The sequence below is a fragment of the Manis javanica genome, chromosome 3 (genome assembly GCF_040802235.1).
Source record: "Manis javanica isolate MJ-LG chromosome 3, MJ_LKY, whole genome shotgun sequence".
In the NCBI taxonomy this organism is placed as follows: Eukaryota; Metazoa; Chordata; class Mammalia; order Pholidota; family Manidae; genus Manis; species Manis javanica.
The window spans coordinates 122,244,205-122,267,468 of NC_133158.1; the positions used below are offsets into that span (position 1 = coordinate 122,244,205).

General features: G+C 42.8%; 1 pseudogene; it reads right to left on the reverse strand.

The window, feature by feature from the left end:
* The window catches only part of LOC118973515 (large ribosomal subunit protein eL21-like), a 44,942-nt pseudogene that overhangs the window by 15,383 nt on the left and 6,295 nt on the right, over nucleotides 1-23,264 (reverse strand).

Here is a 23,264-nt window from a genome sequence, read left to right on the forward strand (position 1 = left end):
GAGAGAATAGCGACCTCTAGTGGCTTATGCTTGTCAGCTGTGCGCAGGCAGGGCTTCTGCTACCTGCCCGTTTGCTATGGAGTTTATCTCCGCTGTTGCTGTGGGCGTGGCCTGGCTGGGGCTGCTCCTCCAAAGTGGTGGAGCCCTGTTGGAGGGGGAGCGGCTTGGAGGCTATTTATCTCCGTAAGGGGCCTCTGTGCTCCCTGTTGCCCAGGGGGTTAGAGTGCCCAGAGATCCCCATATTCCCTGCCTCTGGTCTAAGTGTCCTGTTCTGCCCCTTTAAGGCTTCCAAAAAGCATTCTCCAAACCAAAACAACAACAGCAACAATGAGAGAGGGAACAGAAAAAAAAAAAAAAGGAAAAAACACACGATTTTTTTTTTTTATACCTCAGGCGCTGGTCCCAGGCACCCACTCACTGGTCCTGCTGCCCTGCCTCCCTAGCACCGGAGTCCGTGTCCCTTCAAGGCTTCCAAAAAGCACCCGCCCACCGGTCCCGCAGGGAAAAACGCGCGATATCCTTTGTCTTCAGGCGCCGGTCCCAGGCACCCGCTCACCGGTCCTGCTGATCTGCCTCCGTAGCACTGGGGTCCCTGTCCCTTTAAGGCTTTCAAAAAGCACTCGCCAAATAGAGGGAAAAAAAGGGGAAAAACGCACGATTTCCTCCGTCCTCAGGCGCCAGTCTCAGGCACCCGTCTACCGGTCCCACAGGGAAAAACACGCGATATTCTTTGTCTTCAGGCGCCGGTCCCAGGCAACTGCTCACTGGTCCTGCCGCCCTGCCTCCCTGGCACCGGGGTCCCTGTCCCTTTAAGGCTTCCAAAAAGCACTCGCCAAGTAGAGAAAGAAAAAAAAAGGGGGGAAACGCGCGATTTCCTTCATCCTCAGGCACCAGTCTCAGGCACCCGCCCACCGGTCCCGCAGGGAAAAACGCGCAATATTCTTTGTCCTCAGGCGCCGGTCCCAGGCACCCGCTCACCGGTCCCGCCGCCCTGCCTCCCTAGCAACGGGGTCCCTGTCCCTTTAAGGCTTCCAAAAAGCACTCGCCAAAAAAAAAAAAAAATACCGCTCCGGTTTCTTTCCACCCGCCGGGAGCTGGGAGGAGGGGCGCTCGGGTCCTGCTTGGCCGGGGCTTGTATCTTACCCCTTTCACAACGCGCTGGGTTCTTGCAGGTGTGGATGTGGTCTGGATGTTGTCCTGTGTCCTCTGGTCCCTTTTTTAGGAAGAGTTTTCTTTGTTATATTTTCATAGCTCTATGTGTTTTTGGGAGGAGATTTCCACTGCTCTACTCACGCTGCCATCCTGGCTCCTCCTCTGTGTTTTTAACATCCCGCCATCTTGCTGTGTGATGTTAACCTCTCTGTAACAGCCCCTCACATGCGCTTGCTGCAGTCTCCCGGCAATGGATGCTCACAGTGCCTTCCACTCCTGGCCACTGCAGAAACATGCTGTGATGAACATCTTTATAAATGCTCCCTTATGTGTTTGTATGAGGATTTCCCTGCAATGTTTATCCAGAAGCAGGATTACTAGGTAATAGGGTGTGCATATATAGGACTCAACTTGGCCAAGTGGAATCAGACTCCTTTCCAGAATAGCTTCACTGACTATACCTCCATCAGTGATACATGATTGACTTCTGTCACCAAATCCCCTTTAACTTAGCATTATTGGCTTTTCAATGGTTCACAGACTAATAGGTGCCAAGTGATCTCACAGAGGGTTGAGTCTGCATGTCTATTAGAGATTTTGAGCATCTTGTCATGTCCTTACTAGCTTCTTGTGTTTCTCTTCTGTCATTTGCCTGCCCATGTCCTTTGCCTGTTTTTCTGTTAAATTGCTCTTTTTTTCCTTGTTGATCAGCAGGAAAGGAAGATAGAAGGGGGAGGGGAGGAAAGAAGGAAGAGAGACAATCAAATTTATCATTATTTAACAGGGTGGAGCTGGGGTCAGGTAGAGATGGAAACTCCTCAACTCAGGCAAGCTTCTTGGTTGCAAATCATAAAAACAACCTCTGGAAGCAGAAAAGGGAGTTATTAAAGGGACCATTTGGAGGGCTAAGAGCCAATGCAGAGTCCAAGGCCGATGTGTGTGTGAGCCCATTTCAAGGGAGGCCACTAAGGACAAGCCTGGCATTTCCAGCTCCTTGCGGGAAGCTGAGTTCTGCCACCTACATGCCCTTTCTTTGGGGAATTCCTTAGATAGAGGAAGGGGGTTCAGATGTCTTCCTGGCTAAGCTCTTCCTCTTCTGGACCCATGTGTGTCCCCTGAAATGTGTGTGCCTGAGCTGTGTCTGGAGAAACAAGAACTTGAACTTTGTTAATAGGATTCAGAGATAGCTGATATCCCAGGAGTCCCTGATGAGAGCCATTGTAAGAAGGAACAATGTGGCACCAAAAAAGAATATTTGGAGGCATGGAGCCAAGATGGCGGCATGAGTAGAGCAGCAGAAATCTCCTCCCAAAACCACATATATCTATGAAAATATAACAAAGACAACTCTTCCTAAAATAGAGACCAGAGGACACAGGACAACATCCAGACCACATCCACACCTGCGAGAACCCAGCACATCGCAAAGAGGGTAAGATACAAACCCCAGCCTGGCAGGACCCAAGTGCCCCTCCCCCCAGCTCCTGGTGGGAGGAGAGGAGTCAGCAGGGAGGGAGAAGGAGCTCAGAACTGCTGAACACCCAGCCCCAGCCATCTGGACCAGAAGGCAGACATAGTGCATGCGTGGAGTCCTGGATAATAGGGAAACAGGGCAGCATGACTGGTGAGCGGGTGCCTGAGGCCGACGCCGGAGAACAAAGAAACGGGAGTGGCCATTTTTTTTTCCCACTTTTTTTTTTTTTTTGGCAAGTGCTTTTTGGAAGTCTTAAAGGGACAGGGACCCAAATACTAGGGAAACAGGGGAGCAAGACCAGTGAGTGGGTGCCTGAGACCAGCACCTGAGGACAAAGAAAATCGTGCATTTTTCTTTTTCTTTTTGTTTTTTAAAATTATTTATTTAATTTCTTGTTGCTGTTGTTTTGGTTTGGAGAGTGCTTTTTGGAAGTCTTAAAGGGGCAGGGGAGGACACTTAGTCCAGAGGCAGGGAATCTGGGGTTCTCTGGGCACTCTAACCCCCTGGGCAGCAGGGAGCACACAGGCCCCTTACAGAGATAAATAGCCTCCTGGCCGCTCCCCCTCCAACGGGGCTCCACCATTTTGGAGCAGCAGCCTGAGCCAGGCCATGCCCACAGCGACAGCGGAGATAAACTCCATAGCAAACGGGCAGGAAGCAGAAGCCCTGTCTGCGCACAGCTGCCAACCACAAGCCACTAGAGGTCGCTATTCTCCCAGGAGAAGAAGGCCACAAACCAAAAAAAAGGAAAGCTCTTCCAGCTGTCACTCGTGCCAGCTCTGCAAACTATCTCTATCACCATGAAAAGGCAAAACTACAGGCAGACAAAGATCACAGAGTCAACACCTAAGGAGACAGACGTAACCAGTCTTCCTGAAAAAGAATTCAAAATAAAAATCATGCTGACAGAGATGCAGAAAAATATACAAAAGCTAAGGGATGAAGTCCGGAGGGAGATTACAGACGTCTGGAAGGAAATTACAGAAGTGAAACAAACTCTGGAAGGATTTATAAGCAGAATGGATAAGATGCAAGAGGCCATTGATGGAATAGAAAACAGAGAACAGGAAGGCATAGAAGCTGACACAGAGAGAGATAAAGGATCTCCAGGAACAAAACAATACTAAGAGAACTATATGATCAATCCAAAAGGAACAATATCCGTATTATAGGGGTACGGGAAAAGAAGAAGACAGAGGAAAAGGCATAGAAAGTCTCTTTGAAGAAATAATTGCTGAAAACTTCCCCAAACTGGGGGAGGAAATAATCGAACAGACCACAGAAATACACAGAACCCCCAACAGAAAGGATCCAAGGAGGACAACACCAAGACACATAATAATTAAAATGGCAAGGATCAAGGACAAGGAAAGAGTTTTAAAGGCAGCTAGAGAGAAAAAGGTCACCTATAAAGGAAAACCCATCAGGCTAACATCAGACTTCTCGACAGAAACCCTACAGGCCAGAAGAGAATGGCATGATATACTTAATACAATGAAACAGAAGGGCCTTGAACCAAGGATACTGTATCCAGCATGACTATCATTTAAATACGATGGCAGGATTAAACAATTCCCAGACAAGCAAAAGCTGAGGGAATTTGCTTCCCACAAACTACCTCTACAGGGCATCTTACAGGGACTGCTCTAGATGGGAGCACTCCTAAAAAGAGCACAGAACAAAACACCCAACATATGCAGAAAGGAGGAGGAGGAATAAAAAGGGAGAGAAGAAAAGAATCTCCAGACAGTGTATATAACAGCTCAATAAGTGAGCTAAGTTAGGCAGTAAGATACTAGAGAGGCTAACCTTGAACCTTTGGTAACCACGAATTTAAAGGCTGCAATGGCAATAAGTACATATCTCTCAATAGTCACCCTAAATGTAAATGGACTGAATGCACCAACCAAAACACAAGAGTAATAGAATGGATAAAAAAGCAAGACCCATCTATATGCTGCTTACAAGAAACTCACCTCAAACCCAAAGACATGCACAGACTAAAAGTCAAGGGATGGAAAAACATATTTCAGGCAAACAACAGCGAGAAGAAAGCAGGGGTTGCAGTACTAATATCAGACAAAATAGACTTCAAAACAAAGAAAGTAACAAGAGATAAAGAAGGACATTATATAATGATAAAGGGCTCAGTCCAACAAGAGGATATAACCATTCTAAATATATATGCACCCAATACAGGAGCACCAGCATATGTGAAACAAATACTAACAGAAATAAAGGGGGAAACAGACTGAAATGCATTCATTTTAGGAGACTTCAACACACCGCTCACCACAAAGGATAGATCCACCGGGCAGAAAATAAGTAAGGACACAGAGGCATTGAACAACACACTAGAACAGATGGACCTAATAGACATCTATAGAACTCTACATCCAAAAGCAACAGGATATACATTCTTCTCAAGTGCACATGGAACATTCACCAGAATAGACCACATACTAGCCCACAAAAAGAGCCTCAGTAAATTCCAAAATATTGAAATTCTACCAACTAATTTTTCAGACCACAAAGGTATAAAACTAGGAATAAATTCTACAAAGAAAACAAAAAGACTCACAAACACATGGAGGCTTAACAACATGCTTCTAAATAATCTATGGATCAACGAACAAATAAAAATAGAGATCAAGGAATATATAGAAACAAATGACAACAACAACACAATGCCCCAATTTCTGTGGGACGCAGCAAAAGCAGTCTTAAGAGGAAAATATATAGCGATCCAGGCACACTTGAAGAAGGAAGAACAATCCCAAATGAATAGTCTAACATCACAATTATTGAAACTGGAAAAAGAAGAACAAATGAGGCCTAAAGTCAGCAGAAGAAGGGACATAATAAAGATCAGAGAATAAACAAAATTGAGAAGAATAAAACAATAGCAAAAAATCAATGAAACCAAGAGCTGGTCCTTTGAGAAAATAAACAAAATAGATAAGCCTCTAGCCAAACTTACTAAGAGAAAAAGAGAATCAACACAAATCAACAGAATCAGAAATGAGAACGGAAAAATCACGACAGACTCCACATAAATACAAAGAATTATTAAATACTACTATGAAAACCTATATGCCAACAAGCTGGAAAACCTAGAAGAAATGGACAACTTCCTAGAAAAATACAACCTCCCAAGACTGACCAAGGAAGAAACACAAAAGTTAAACAAACCAATCACGAGCAAAAAATTGAAATGGTAATCAAAAAACTACCCAAGGACAAAACCCCTGGGCCGGACGGATTTACCTAAAAATTTTATCAGACACACAGGGAAGACATAATACCCATTCTCCTTAAAGTTTTCCAAAAAATAGAAGAGGAGGGAATACTCCCAAACTCATTCTATGAAGCCAACATCACCCTAATACCAAAACCAGGCAAGCACCTCACCAAAAAAGAAAATTACAGACCAATATCCCTGATGAATGTAGATGCAAAAATACTCAATAAAATATTAGCAAACAGAATTCAACAGTATATCAAAGGATCATACAACATGACCAAGTGGGATTCATCCCAGGGATGCAAGGATGGTACAACATTCGAAAATCCATCAACATCATCCACCACATCAACAAAAAGAAAGACAAAAACCACGTGATGATCTCCATAGATGCTGAAAAAGCATTTGATGAAATTCAACATTCATTCATGATAAAAACTCTCATCAAAATGCGAATAGAGGGCAAGTACCTCAACATAATAAAGGCCATATATGATAAACCCACAGCCAACATTATACTGAGCAGCGAGAAGCTGTAATCTTTTCCTCTGAGATCGGGAACTAGACATGGATGCCCACTCTCCCCACTGTTATTTAACATAGTAGTGAAGGTCCTAGCCAAGGCAATTAGACAAAACAAAGAAATACAAGGAATCCATATTGGTAAAGAGGAAGTTAAACTGTCACTATTTGCAGATGATATGATATTTTACATAAAAAACCCTAAACACTCCACTCCAAAACTACTAGAACTGATATCGGAATACAGCAAAGTTGCAGGATACAAAATTAACACACAGAAATCTGTAGCTTTCCTATACACTAACAATGAACCAATAGAAAGAGAAATCAGGAAAACAATTCCATTCACCATTGCATCAAAAAGAATAAAATACCTAGGAATAAACCTAACCAAAGAAGTGAAAGACCTATACCCTGAAAACTACAAGTCACTCTAAAGAGAAATTAAAGGGGACACTAACAAATGGAAACTCATCCCATGCTCATGGCTAGGAAGAATCAATATCGTCAAAATGGCCATCCTGCCCAAAGCAATATACAGATTTGATGCAATCCCTATCAAATTACCAGCAACATTCTTCAATGAACTGGAACAAATAATTCAAAAATTCATATGGAAACACCAAAGACCCCGAATAGCCAAAGCAATCCTGAGAAAGAAGAATAAAGTAGGGGGGATCTCACTCCCCAACTTCAAGCTCTACTACAAAGCCATAGTAATCAAGACAATTTGGTACTGGCACAGGAGCAGAGCCACAGACCAGTGGAACAGCTTAGAGACTCCAGACATTAACCCAAACATATATGGTCAATTAATATTTGATAAAGGAGCCATGGACATACAATGGCGAAATGACAGTCTCTTCAACAGATGGTGCTGGCAAAACTGGACAGCTACATGTAGGAGAATGAAACTGGACCATTGTCTAACCCCATACACAAATGTAAATTCAAAATGGATCAAAGACCTGAATGTAAGTCATGAAACCATAAAATTCTTAGAAAAGCAACATAGGCAAAAACATTTTAGACATAAACATGAGTGACCTCTTCTTGAACATATCTCCCCGGGCAAGGAAAACAACAGCAAAAATGAACAAGTGGGACTACATTAAGCTGAAAAGCTTCTGTACAGCAAAAGACACCATCAATAGAACAAAAAGGAACCCTACAGTATGGGAGAATATATTTGTAAATGACAGATCCGATAAAGGCTGGACATCCAAAATATATAAAGAGCTCACATGCCTCAACAAACAAAAAACAAATAATCCGATTAAAAAATGGGCAGAGGAACTGAACAGACAGTTCTCCAAAAAAGAAATTCAGATGGCCAACAGACACATGAAAAGATGCTCCACATCGCTAGTTATCTGAAAATGCAAATTAAAACTACAATGAGATATCACCTCACACCAGTAAGGATGGCTGTCATCCAAAAGACAAACAACAACAAATGTTGGCAAAGCTGTGGAGAAAGGGGAACCCTCCTACACTGTTGGTGGGAATGTAAATTAGTTCAACCATCGTGGAAAGCAGTGCTCAAAACAGACCTACCATTTGACCCAGGAATTCCACTCCTAGGAATTTACCCTAAGAACGCAGCAATCAAGTTTGAGAAAGACAGATGCACCCCTATGTTTATCGCAGCACTATTTACAATAGCCAAGAATTGGAAGCAACCTAAATGTCCATCGGTAGATGAATGGATAAAGAAGATGTGGTACATATACACAATGGAATACTACTCAGCCATAAGAAGAGGGAAAATCTTACCATTTGCAGCAACATGGATGGAGCTGGACAGTATTATGCTCAGTGAAATAAGCCAAGCGGAGAAAGAGAAATACCAAATGATTTCACTCATCTGAGGAGTATAAGAACAAAGGAAAAACTGAAGGAACAAAACAGCAGCGGAATTACAGAACCCAAAAATGGACTAACAGGTACCAAAGGGAAAGGGACTAGGGAGGATGGGTGTGTAGGGAGGGATAAGGGGGGGGAAGAAGAAAGGGGTTATTAAGATTAGCATGCATAGGGGGGGAGGGAGAAAGGGGAGGGCTGTACAACACAGAGAGGACAAGTAGTGATTCTACAACATTTTGCTATGCTGATGGACAGTGACTGTAAGTTGTTTATAGGGGGGACCTGGTATAGGGGAGAACCTAGTAAACATAATATTCTTCATGTAAGTGTAGATTAAAGATAAAAAAAGAAAGAAAAGGGGGATTACTCCTTGATAGGATAAAACTAACTGTAAATCAACAATTAATGCATGCTTTAAATATACTTAATTTTGATCACTTAAAGGGTATCAGATGATAGGCTATGGAGGTACTGTTTTCTGATAATATTCCTTTCTCTTAAAAAAAAAAGCAGTTCCTGTGTGGTGACCTCCAATGAGTTCTACACAATGGTATAAAGGACATATCAAAGTGAGGGCAAAGGGTCTGTTTGTGTTTATACAGAGGATCCAAGCCTAATTTCGCTACCCAGATAATGAACTAAGATACGATATGAAGAACTTCCAAAATCAGCACTCTCTGGAAGAGTCATACCAGAAGATGATCATCAAAAAACCTCAACAAAGATCCAGGTGATGCTGCAGTTGTAGCTGCACCCATCCCACCGGTTCCTGGGCTTGCCATTGGAATGAAGAAGGAGATATCTAAGCTGGCCTGTGCTTTCAGTAAAACAACAAATTTGACTGGATCTATACTGTTGGAACTCAACCAAGAATTAGGAGAAGTGCAAGTTGTAGCGCTCCAAAATCTTATGACTACAGACTATCTACTGTTAAAAGAACATATGGGATGTGAACAGTTCCCAGGAATGAGTTGTTTTAATTTGTCTGATTTCTCTCAGACTATTCAAGTACAGTTGAACAATATCCATCATATCATAGACAAATTTTCATAAATGCCTAGGGTGCCTAACTGGTTTTCTTGGCTTCACTGGAGATGGCTGGTAATTATAGATCTGCTTTGGTTATGTAACTGTATTCCTATTATGTTAATGTGTGTGCGCAATTTAGTTAGTACTTTAAAACCTATACATGCTTAAGTTACTCTACAAGAAGATATGTCAAAGAAATAATCAATCCTCCCATGTTTTCTTCCGTCTGCTACCTCTATAGCTTTTCTTCTTCCTTCCTAATTAAAACCTTTAAATAGAATTCGTGCCTCATATCGAATTTACCGAGTATCATAATTCCTCCACGTCATAAAGATACCTCAAGACAAATGCTGGGCATAGAAGCCACAGGGCATAAACCTGCAAAGAAGTAAAAAGCTAACCTTTTCAAACAATATGGCTTCTCTCTCACTTACCAACTTTACATCTCCCTGTATGGCCCCGGAAGATGACTGGTTAGCCAGAGACAGGTAAGATTCCTCAAGGGAGGAACAACCTAAGACAGGCACAGTCGCAGGGGGGCCATCAGGTGAGAAATTGGGGATCAGCAGTGGTGAGGCTTAGAACCTCACCCCCCCTGTTTTGAGAGAAATCTTCTGCATCCATGGATGTTTTAATGCCCCTGTCTAGCTTGGATTAACACATAGTCTACAGGCACACACCTGATCATCTACATGTGCTCTCTTACAACACTAAACTATGTTTTCTACCTTTATCTTGCATCTACCTACCACTTCAGCATTTTATTAAAAATAATAATAATAAAGAGAAATGTGGTATCCACATATAAATCAAGTATAAAAATCAAATGAATATTCATATTTGAACTGCTGTTTATAGTTCATAATGCATGATCAAAACCGAAAGTTTCTGTGATGACTGCCCTTGTACTGTTCACCATGTAAGAACTTATTCACTATGTAAGAATTTGTTCACCATGTAAGAACTTGTTCGTTATGCTTCAGAAGATTGGAGACTGATGAGAATTAGGTTTGAGATGGATTAATGATTGTGCATTGAGCATTGACTCCCCTATACAGAATTTTATTGTTGCTAACAACCATTTGATCAATAAATATGAGATGCCCTCTCAAAAAAAAAATATTTGCTGCAAAGGAGGAAGGCAGCTTATGCTGCAAACCCAGGGAGTCCTAGTGACTTAGTGGTTTCAGAAGAACTGTGGGGCTGGTCCTCAATTTGACCCCAACCCAGCCTACCACAGCTGCAGGTATATGCTTCAAGAAGATAGACCTAGGACAGTAGTCTTGCAGAAGGATAGAGCCCCACAGAGCTCAGAGAATCTTCCTGTGGGCCTCCATCTCCAGTGGAAAAAGAGCTATTTCCAGCTCACTTGCACAAGCATCGTTTCCTGGGAGAACTGGCAGAGACTTAAACCAAGCATGACCAGGGCCCTCCTAGCTGTTGAGGACATTGTGCAGCCCCAGCCCCAGAGATCCAGCTCAGTCAGCAGCAGGAGAGGACCCCCCCAGTATTGGCAACACCACGGGCCAGGAGAGGGCAGGGAGGCGAGGCTGCCACTTCTCTGGGGGCTGCTGAGGGCAGCAGCTGTGGGATCAGAGCCCAGCAGGTAGTGTGGGCAGTATGTCGGCAGCGGCCAGCAGCATGCTGACAGAGCAGGAGTCAGGACCCACTCTAGGGCAGTGAGGTTCCAGGCTCCCTCAGCACAGGAGCTGAAGGGAAGCTGCAAGATCCTAAGACCCTCTGTGGTCAGATGGGGCCTAAGAGCCATTAAAATGTGGGCACTCTTCTTAATTGGACTGGACTTGTAGTCCCAGGCTAGTGAAACCTGGGGTACTGATACTATGATCACAATAATGAACATACTTGTCATGCAGGTGCCATTCTTGTGCATTAGTTTGCCTCCTGGACAGAACAGAGGTATCAGCGAAAGCACAGGGAGCCACGTGGTAGTACTGAGGCACCTCCTTCTGCCCACCGTAAGCCTAGCTGTTCAGCCACTGTTAGGCAGTATAGAAGGGGCAGGCATTCCCTGTGCAGAGTCCTGGGCTGTGTCCTACCAGGGGGCATGAGGACAGAGGTGGAGGCAGCAGGTACCTGTAGGAGAGGTCGGGGAAGTAGGTGCCTCCTTCATAGCACCCTTGCTAAGTTTTTCTGTCCTCCAAGGATAAAAGATGGTGATGGGGACAGGGAAGAGCTTGAGGAACTGGTTCTACTCCACAGGCCAGGGCAGCAGGTCACTGGGTTTGTCACTTTTCCTGCTGAACATGCAGTGGCCCTAATGAACCACATGTGACTAGCATGCCAGCACATGAAGCTGGGCAGCCAAGGACTTGGCCTTTGATACAGGTTTTCAAGGCATGGACGGCCACTGCAGCCATGTGTGATGATGTGTCCCCACCCACTGGAGATCCTGGGCTTCCTCATCATCTTCTGCTGCCACTCAGCATTATGTGCTAATGTGCTGGCACCATCTGCAGCCTGGCACCTTGCTCCTTCTAGTGAAAGGCCAGTACCAGGTACTGAGACAGGGACTGTGGGTTTAGGCAGAGTAGGGTGAGGGCCTCCAGAGAAAAGCAGAGCAAGATAATTACAGTCAGAATAATGTAACAATATGCAAAGAAGTCCCTGTCAAAACTCTGTGTTAAACATTATGCAAAGCCACACTAATTCTCTAGGGTAAAGATACCAGACTAGGAATATAGACATCTTCAGTGAGATCAGTTAAAGCTCAAAAGGCCAGGAGCAACTTGGCCTGGAATGTTTGAGTCTTCTGCAAATAAAGAAGGGTATCTCAGCATAACCCATGGCTTCACTGTAGACAGCCCTAGCAAACAGACAACAACCCAGCCCACCTTGGGGGCAGGGTAGGTGGTACAAGTCTGCACCCTGAGCCCTTTACCCACATTTCTGAAAATCCTCAACCAACTATAAATCCTCTAGACAACGCACCACCCTGGACTCTCTTGTCCCCTCTTGCCAGTACTATCACAGCCAGGAGCTCTGTCCTCTCATTTTATGTCTAAATAAAAGCCTCTACCTTGCTCTTCTACCTTGAGTGTTTACAAAGTTCATTCTTCGGCTCCATGAACAAGAACCCTGGCGTCAGTACCACTATGCTAACAGGCCCCAGCAATGGAGCTCAAGAAGCCCAGGGCTGAGATTGTGTGGAAGCATGGGACGTCCTTTGAGGAGGCCCGCTGGTGGGCAGACTGACATGTCTTGAGAGCCACAGTTTGACTTCCTATCTATCGCATGAGCCATCTTCCTGTTTTCCAGAGGCAGTTTAGCTCCTGGACGACTTCAGAGTGTGTCATTCCGACATCTCATTGTGGGGAGGTGCTGACCTCTCTGTAAGGTCAGCAGCAGAGACTGAGTCTCTCTTCTGACCGACAAGGGTTTCCAGAGGAAGGGCTGATGTGCAGGAGTGGAGGGAATAAGATGGGCCCATGGGGAGTGGGCACCTGGATGAGTCTTCCCAGTACCCCAGGTGTGATTGCTTCAAGGAGGTTTAGGAGGAAGGGTGTGAGAAGGGTCATCTCTGCACAGGCTCACCATTGACAACAGGCTCCTGTGTCTGCTTTTCTCTTGGTCCTTCTGAAAATGCTTAGTTCAAAACCCAAAACTGACCTCTGGCGCGCAGATGCCAGGTAGGTGGGAGGATTCTTGTGCTGATCTGCAGGAAGAGTCTGGATGGAGAGAGAGAGATAAGAGCAGGATGCCTGGGCAGGATGTTACTGGCGGGCTCTTCTTTGTTCTTTATTTTTTAATATGAATTTTTTATTGAAACATAACATAAATACAGAAAAATACCCAAATCACAAGTGTACAGCTCAATAGCTTTTCCCAAAAATCATTTGGGTAACCAGCATCTCATCAAGAAATAGAATTTCTCTAGAATCCCCAGGAGCCCCCTCACAATTCCTCCCAGCCACTCCTCCTGATGCTAACCACTCTCCTCCTGACTTCTAACATCTTAGGCTAGTTTTGCCAGGTTGGGGACTTTATTTGAATAGAATTATGTGATATTACTGAAGGACTTTTAAGAACAAAAATATATAATACCCAATACTGAGAATTTTGCTTTGGGATGATATACTCCCCGATCATCCTCCTCACACATGTAATAAAGCCTGCTGCACAAATAAATACCTTTGTAAGTATTTTTGTTTTGTTTTCCAAAGAGTGGAGGTGGGAATCAGTGAAAAGGGGCTGAGTATCCCCTCTGGCTCAATGCAAAAATAGAGCAAAGCACACCACTGCAGAACATGTTTGCAAGTGAGAACACTGCTAGAGCACATTCACTCAGATGGGAGGGAAACCCCAGCCCTGTCCAAAAAACCTGGCCCTGGAAACTGGACTCTCCTGCACCCCCAAAGGGTGGGGCAGGGCCGTCAACTTCATATACATTTTCAAAAGATATAGTGCCCTTGCTAATACCTGAATTACAAGCTAGATTCGAGAAGATGCAAAGAACTCGTCATTGCCATGGACACATGTCATCCCTAGTTGACATCAACTGACTAGTTATTCCTGTGTGATTTAAACCTGCATGAGTCAAACTGAACATGCCTAATCCTGGAAAAAGAGAGGGGAGAGAAGGAGGAGGCTCCAGTTGCAGGTATCAGAAGACACCAGAGAATAAAACCCCTGCTGATAGAGGATGCCATTCAGCCATGTACCCAGACATGTTACTACTGGATACAGAAATGCTGCAGGACAGGCCTCGGGCAGGGGACAGACCAAATCTCAAAGGAAAAGTGAAAGCTCTTGCCCCCTGGTAGCAGCAATAATTGAAACTGGAATGGAGCCCTGCTGAGCCTCCTGAGGAGTAGGGAGCCCACTCAAGCAAGAGGGCAGGCCCACCCTTCAAACGGAACCCCACATAGCATAAGGTGGTTCTTAGCCTGACCACAAATTACAGTCACCAGGGAATAGTTTCTTTTTCACTTTGTGTGTGTGTGTGTGTGTGTGTGTGTGTGTGTGTGTGGTAAAACATACATAACATAGAAGAAATTCAGATGGCCGACGGCACATGAAAAGATGCTCCACATCACTAATCATCAGAGAAATGTAAATTAAAACCACAATGAGATATCACCTCACACCAGTTAGGATGGCCGTCATCCAAAAGACAAACAACAACAAATGTTGGTAAGGTTGTGGAGAAAGGGGAACCCTCCTACACTGCTGGTGGAAATGTAAATTAGTTCAACCATTGTGGAAAGCAGTATGAAGGTTCCTCAAAAAACTCAAAATAGAAATATCATTTGACCCAGGAGTTCCACTCCTTGGAATTTACCCTAAGAATGCAGCAGCACCCCTATGTTTATCGCAGCATTATTTACAATAGCCAAGAAATGGAAGCAACCTAAGTGTCCATCAGTAGATGAATGGATAAAGATGATGTGGTACATATACACAATGGAATATTATTCAGCCATAAGAAGAAAACAAATCCTACCATTTGCAAAAACATGGATGGAGCTAGAGGGTATTATTCTCAGTGAAATAAGCCAGGTGGAAAAAGACAAGTATCAAATGACTTCACTCATCAGTGCAGTATAAGAACAAAGAAAGCACTGAAGGAGTAAACAGCAGCAGACTCACAGAACCCAAGAATGGACTAATAGTCACCAAAGGGAAGGGAACTGGGGAAGTGGGTGGGAAGGGAGGGATAAGGGGGAAAAGGGGGTATTATGATTAGCACACATAATGTAGCGGGGAGGGGGGCAGATACAGGGAGGGCTGTATAACACAGAGAAGACAAGTAGTTATTCTATAGCATCTTAGTACGCTGATAGACAGTGACTGTAATGGGGTATGTGGTGGGAATTTGATAATGGGGGAGTCTAGTAACCATACTATTGCTCATGTAATTGTACATTAATAATAGCAAAAAAAAAAGTAAGAAAAAACATACATAACATAAAATTCAGCATTTTAACCATTTTTAGGTAAACAGTTCAGTGGCATTAAGTCCATTCACACTGTTGGATAACTGTCACCTCCATCCCTCTCCAGAACTCTTTCATGTTCCCTAAAGGAGACTCTGCACCTGTTAGACACTAATACCCTGTGCCCCTCCCCCAGCCCCTGGCAACCACCACTTAGTTTTCTAGCTCTGAATTTAACTACTCTAGATACCTCATACAAGTGGAATTGTAGAATATTTGTCCTTTTAAACACATGAAGGCCCAAGCCCAACCCCAGACCTTGTGGGAGTGGGCCCCAAGCATTTAAGAAGCTCCCTGGTGATTTTGATGGGCAACCTTGGAAACCACTGGGTTAGAAGGTCTAAATCAGATTTGCTCTCATGACTCCCTCCCCAGAGCAAACAAATCACAGCACCTGCTGGCTGATGCCCCACATTCCTTTAGCCCCAGGGAAAGCAAGGACTTTCCCTCTTCACCTGGAGATGAGGAGCTTAAAATGACTGAGCCAGCACAGTGACTGGAACTCGTCTGCTAGGATTCATCTGTCAGTCAACAAGCCCAAGTAATAATTAGCAGACACTGTCTCCTTTTGAAAGCCCGAAGGACAGAGTGGATGAAAAGTAAAAGTTGGTTTGGGAGGTGAGGACAGACAGACACACCCAGAGACTCATGGTCACTTTTGGCAGGGGCGGGGGAAGGGGGGTGATAAAAGATTAGTCCTGTGTAGCTTAGTTACCCTGTGGAAAGAATACATTTTGCATGTAGAGGAATTAGGACCAACACATCTGTGCACTTGCCCAGTGCATTGGAACAGGGCCACTCTGACATATGGTTCGCAGTAACTGTATTTTTGCATGATTCTTGAATCCCCTTTTGTATTTAACGGCACTGACGTCATTACAAAGGAACGTCACTTACATGAGTTCTAATTGAGGCGTGACCAATGCCTTGCTCAAGGAAAAGCCTCTTCTGTTGCTTATTTCTGCAGAGCTAGAAATATAGAGAAAATGATAAGATAGAGTACAGAGGGACAGAGAGACAGAGAAAGATAGATGCAAATGTATACAAAATAACAATGACAGGGAAGATTCACTCCAATCTCATGATATCAGTTCCCATTTTGGAGAGAGGAATGGGATTGGCAGGATTTGAATGTCAATTTTTTTAAACCCTGGAAACAAACATGACAACATGTTAACACTTCTTCATTCTGCACTGGCATTTGTTAATATTTTATTACTCTTTTTACTTGTCTTTGTGCTTTTCAGTCTTTAAAAGATGTCAGTATTATATATTTATCTATATGAATAATTGCACATGTAAGTATACATATATTAAGAAATATTTTGATGACTGAGGAGAGTGCTTACAAAGTTTTTTTGTGTTAATAATTTTACTATAAAATTAAATTACTAAAGTCTCTCTATCAGTAGATGAATGGATAAAGCAGATGTGGTTCATAAACACAATGGAATATTATTCAGCCATAAGAAGAAAATGAATCCTACCATTTGCAACAACATGGATGGAGCTAGAGGGTATTATGCTCAGTGAAATAAGCCAGGTGGAGAAAGATAAGTACCATATGATTTCACTCATTTGTGGAGTATAACAATAAAGCAAAACTGAAGGAACAAAACAGCAGCAGACTTCAGACTCCAAGAAGGGACTAGCGGTTACCAAAGGGAAGGGGTTGGAGAGGGTGGGTGGGAGGCAGGAAGAAGGGGATCAAGGGGCATTATAATTAGCAAACATAATACAGGTAGGTCACAGAGAAGGCAGCACACCATGGAGAAGACAAGTAGTGACTCTACAGCATCTTCCTACGCTCATGGACAGTGACTCCAATAGGGTGCAGTGAGGGGACTTGATAATTTGGATGAATGTTGAAACCATAATGTTGCACATGTGAAACCTTCATAAGATTGTATATCAATGACACGTTAATTTTAAAAAATTAAATTATTAAAGCCTCATAGAATATTTGACAATAAAAAAATAGACAAATTAAAATTTCCCATAAAACTACCATCTAGAAATTGCCATATTTTGATGTCCTCATATCCAAGCTTTTTCTCCGTGCATTAAGTAACTGCAAATTAATTTTGTTTTCAGATAGTTTCTGGCTACAAAAATAACACCTGCTTTTTAATGTAATATGCAGAAAAAGATAGATAAGGAAAGACAAAGTACCCATGGCCTTACTATCTGGAGTGCCCCCATCAAGGTTCTTGATGGTCAAAAACAAACTCTGATACTGGATAGGAGAAAAAGGACATTACTGGACAGACTGTAAGTAGCACAGATTGTGGGGAGATGCTTTTACCAGGGTCTTTGCTTGCATTCATCCTTCCCTGTGGTCTCTAAGTGATAGAGGGTCCCAAACACTCAGTCATAAATTGCATAGTTGGATCCTAGTGCCAATTTGACCTTGGTTTAACTGTTAATTCTTTGATGGCTCAATCTGAGTAGTCACTTACTATTGCAATAGCCTTTTTTTTTTTGAGAGGGGAGAGCTTATCGTTTATCATCTTTTACCATTTTTCTTGTCTACTTGGGTATTTATTTTGTTTCTTGTCTCTTTTTCATTGCTGTATCCTTGAGGCCTAGTATAGTGTCTGGAATTAGTAGTATCCATTGTTGAATGAATAAATAACTCAGAGAGAACTTCCTGGATAGGACTGTGGGAATATCTTCCTTTAACTCCCACCGGACAGGTAGCCTAAGAAAGCAACCTGATGAAGCACCTGTGTTTCATTTACACCCTATCCTCCCCACCACCTCATGTAGCAACAATTCTATGTCCCTGTGTTAATCAGAACCACTTGTCACAACCAATACCATATTCCTCTTGTTCACCTATTTGCCTCGTGCCTTGAGAAGCCTGAAATATCCATGTGTCAGCCCCAGCTTTCAGTTCAATGAAATCATCCAGGTGTCCCTTGGTAGACTTATTCTTCCCTTTGGTACTAAAACTTCTGAATCCTAAGAACCCAGAAGGCTAGGAAAAAATATTGTAGATAGTCATTTACTATTGCAGTGGCCTCTATAATTTTTTAGCTTACCGTTTATCATTCTTCACCACTTTTTGCTGACATGGAGAAATGGAAAAATTACATCATCCTCATGACGGGAAGTCTGTGTTAGGGCCACAGATAGACTCCACCCCAGCCAGCAGGGCCACACTGTTCATGAACGACTTGTGCATGTACTGAAGTGGCTGGGAAGGGAGCAGAATGACATCCAAGTGTGTTGTTCTGGTCTCTGGTTCCTGAAAACCTCCACCATGGGAATATTTTGCTGAGCATTCACATGAGATACAAATATTCTGGGCCCATTCTGAGAGTTCTGGCCACAAATTCTTCCCCAAGCTTTTTTGTCATAAATCTTCTAATCTTAATTCTTCTAGGTCACCGATTAGGTGACCAGATTTTAACCATTACCCATGATTCAGGGGTACTTGAGCCTTTCCAGAAAAATAGAGAATAAAAAGTTTAAAATATGCTGTTCAAAGTTCTGCCTCCTGAAAGTGTTTCCTTTCTTTGCCATTCCCCAGGGCCATCCTGGAGTGAGACCATAGTGCTGTTCAGTGCATTCCTGGTAGAACCATCTGAAACCAAGCTTGACTACTTCCCCTTAGCCAAGTGGTCATCTGGGACTCTGTACGTGGCCCTAGGTGTTAGCTGAGGGGGAAGCAGGAAGAGGAAATCTGCTAGAAATGTGAGCAACACGTTCTGCTGCTTATTTGTGGTTTCAAGACATGGAAACTAGCCTCACTGTACCATATCTATTTGATAACTGAACCCTGATATGCATGCCTAAAAACACCCAGAGAGCATGGTTCCCTGGTGTACAATGCAGAAAGTGTTCAGTTTCCAGAAGGGCCCCATAGCAAGCCAAGAGCAATTTCTCAAAATGAGGATGGTCACTTGCCAACATGGTCATGGTTTTACTCCAAAATTTTGGAGCCTTCACTTTAATTCTCCTATCTGGAATTGACATGAAATTTACCACCACTAGCCCCACTACACAATGATAGAGCTGCTTGCACTGCAACCAGTGCCAGTTAGGAATTCTTCCCTTACACTGGTCTCTACCTAAAAGATGCCTGGTAAACCCTGTAAGAGGACTTGAGCAGCATACTTAGATGTGTATGTTGTCTCCAAAATAGCAAGAGCCCTTCGTGGTGGGAGTATAAGGCACAGAAATTTGTGTTTCCCTTTGGAAAGAATATCCTGCCACAGACCTTTAGACTTCTAAAACTTCTGGTGTGCTGGCACACGCCTCCATGTTCTTTTTACCTCCTACCCTATATAGAACATGTGTCCCACCAAGATTTCTGGGTTACCTACTCTTTCTTGCTCTCTAGGTTTTACTGACATGATTTCATAAATATATGGACCAAAATGAGATAGACAGTCCACATCTTTGACAATGAAACTGTGGCTAAAAGATAGAGAATTGAAAGAATTTTAAGACAAGACAGTGAAAGTGGTGGTGGTTATACAGGAGATAAAATTGCATAGAACTACACACTCACACACACACAAACACACACACGCAAACGAATGCAAGTAAAGAATGACTGAAGAGTGACATCAGAGAAGATGGTCAATAGGAAGTACCAGGAATCTCTCCCCATCTAGGCAACAATTATACTGGCAGAATCTGTCTGATGTAACTGTTTTGGAATTTTGGAGTCTATTTGAAGGCTTGCAGCTTCTAGGGTAAAGCTTGGACAGTAAATTCCAATTATATGTCAACTATAAGCTAGTACAGTAGTGGCTTCCCATCTCCCACCACCCCAGTTCCATGGTGGTAGCCATACCAGTATTCATTAAGCAACTTGAGGGAGGTAGACTGGACAATAAACACTTCTTCTCCAAATAGGTTCTAATTGCTGATCACAGAAGTGCAGACAAGAGGCAAGCTACTACTGTTGCAACCCACACAAGCTGAGGCAGCTTCAAGGAGACTTAGAAAAACAGAACGTGTTTTATTCCCTCTTTCCCCTTTTGGGAGCCAGACATTTAAGGACTAGGACATTCAAAAGCAAACATGTAGACAGGGGAATTTAAAAAGTCACTGTGCATGCCCAGAGAAAGGGATAGGCTCAGACAAGGTCTTAGGTTTTACACCTCAGGCTGATACCTGGCACAAAGACACATTACAACAATAAAAAAAAAAAAAAAGGACCAAAAACAGGTAACTCTGGGGAAGAGAAAATTCTGATTTCCAGAGTTGCCACATCATAAGATTGAAATGTCTGATATTCAACAACAAAAATCACAAAGGCATACAAAGAAATCAGAAAGTATGGCCCTTCAAAGGAAAAAATATCAACTGGCCATGAGAAAGACAAGATGGTGGACTTACCAGATAAATACTTTAAAACAATTGTCCTAACAATGCTCAAAGTACTAAAGGAAGATGTGGCTCTGCCTTAAAACAATGCATGAACAATGAACAATGTATGAACAAAATGGAAATTTCAGTAGATACTTAAAACTGGCAGTGTTTCTGATAGTGTAGCTGATTAGGTCTGTGATTCACACCTCTACTGATCTCCTTATCAAAGGGTTGTTTGGACACCCCCTTAGTGTTCTCTTTAGAACAAGCTTTCTCATTTTTTGCAATGTGCACAAGCTGAGAATTTTTCAAATATTTAACTTCTGGTTCTTTTGTGCTTATCAATTGCCTTTTCAGCTCAGTCCTCTCTTTTCACATTTTACTATGGGTAGTCAGGAAGCAGCAAGACTCTCCTTCAACACTTTGCTTTGAAATTTCATCTAAACATACTATTTCATCTCTCACATGTTCTACCTGCCACACCACACTTGAACATGAACATAATCCAGCCAAATTCTTTGCCACTGTAAAAGTATCACCTTTTCTCCATTGTCTAATAACATGTTCATCATTCCCATCTCAGACTCATCAGAGTGGCCTTGATAAGTCCACGTTTTTATAAACATTCTGTTCATGATTACATATGCATTCTCTAAGAAGATGGAAGTGTTGTCTATAGCTCTCTTTTCTTTCTGAGTCCTTACCTGAACCACCTTTAACAGTCCTTTCACAGCAATCTTGGCTTTTCCTTATGTGTACCTCAAAACTCTCCAAGCTTATACCCATTCCCCAATTCCAAAGCCACTTCCACATTTTTAGATATTTGTTACAGTCACCGTCTCTCACTTCATGGTACTAAAGTTCTATCTTAGTCACCTTAGTTTGCTCTAATGAAATGCCATACCTGGGTGGCTTAAACAACAGATATTTATTTCTTGCAGTCTTACAGGATGGAAGTCTGGAATCAGGGTGCATCATGGTGGGTTCTGATGAGAGCCCTTTTCCTGGCTTGCAGACAGCCACCTGCTCTCTGTATGCTGATATGGCCTTTCCCTGTGTGCATGCACATGGAGAAAACCACCATACCAGGGATAAGTAAGGAAATAGAGGACTTGAACAACACAATATACCAACTAGATCAAACATATATGGAACACTTTACCCAAAACAGAGTACACATTCTTCTGAGATATCTTTCTCTTCCTTTTTATATAAGGGCACTAATTCTATCATGAGGATCCCACCTCATGACCTCATCTAAACCTAATTATCTCCCAAAGGCCTCACCTCCAAATGCCATCACACTGGGGGTTAGAGTGTCAACATATGGATTTTGGGGTGAGACAAACTTTCAGTCAGTAACAGGTATCATGTTGATTTTACTATTATTCATTTGCTTACTAAGTAAGATTTATTATCTTGAATGCTATAGATTTATAAACTTAGAGGTTTTCTTGGATGAGAAAGGTCACTCTATGTCCTTTGCCCATTTTTCTACTGAGGTATTCAGTTTAAACTTTTCTATTTGTAAAAGCTCTTTATATCATAAGGAGACTAACACTTTGTTACATGTGGAGTAAAATTTTACAGTTTGTTTTTCTCTTGAAATTTGTTTTTAATAGTTGTTTTAATATATAATAAATAATGAATTGTAATGTTTAATTTCTGTTAATAAAAAACAACATTTTTAAAGCTATAAGTTTTTCACTTTTTTTAAATGATTCCTGCTTTGGCATCATTCATAGAGATACTTGAACAATGTCAGTATCATAAGAATTTAGCAAGGAATGCTAATAATAATAGTAAAATTATTAATAATCACTACCATTTATTGAGTATTTACTATGTATCAGACACTCTACTTGATACTTGCAACAAATATACCTGTTTCATACTTATAACAAGCCTATTACCTTAATTATTATTCCCATTCTATATATCAGGAAACTGAGGCTTAAGAAGACAAAGTAACTTGCCATAGTGCTGTGACTTTCAAGTACTGGAGCTGAGTCAGTCATTTTGTCATGTACAATCTCCAGACTTTGTGAACAGGTGAGTAGAACTCCGTCCCCATACTGGCTCTGCTGCACTGGCAGTAGCACCTGCGCATGTCTCTTCACCCCTCTGAACCTTAGTCTGTGGCCTCTGCAGCCTCTGGTACCATCACTTCTCCTCCTGGAAAGAGGGCCCAGCTGCCAAGTACCAGCCATGCCCCACTGGCTATAGCAGCAAAGAACTTGAGATGCTCAGGACAGAGGCTGAGCTGCAGGATGGGAGTGTCTAGGTATAGAATCTGCTGTTGTGCTATGCCTTTGGTAATGAGAGTTTTGAGGGTACCTACCATGTGCATAGCCCAAAATTATCCTGGGATCTCCAGTGTGGCTTTCCTTCACAGGGGTCATCTTCCCTGGTCCTAAATAAACCTTCTAGCTCCTGGGAATACTTTCTATCCATCCCTTTGTTCTCTCTGGGTCTGGGTCTTTCCTGTCTCGCTATCCTATGGTATTCCTGACCACGGACTTAGATGAAGTGAGAACAGGAAATGTGCTTTTCTCTGACAGCTTTTGGGATCCAAGAGGAGGATAGGAAAGGAAGAAATAGAGAGAGACGGTGGGGGTGGGGGGTTGTCCCGGGTACTCAGGGAGGGAGGGATCTATCTGCCTGAGGCAAGGCTGGGTCAGTGTGTGCACCTATG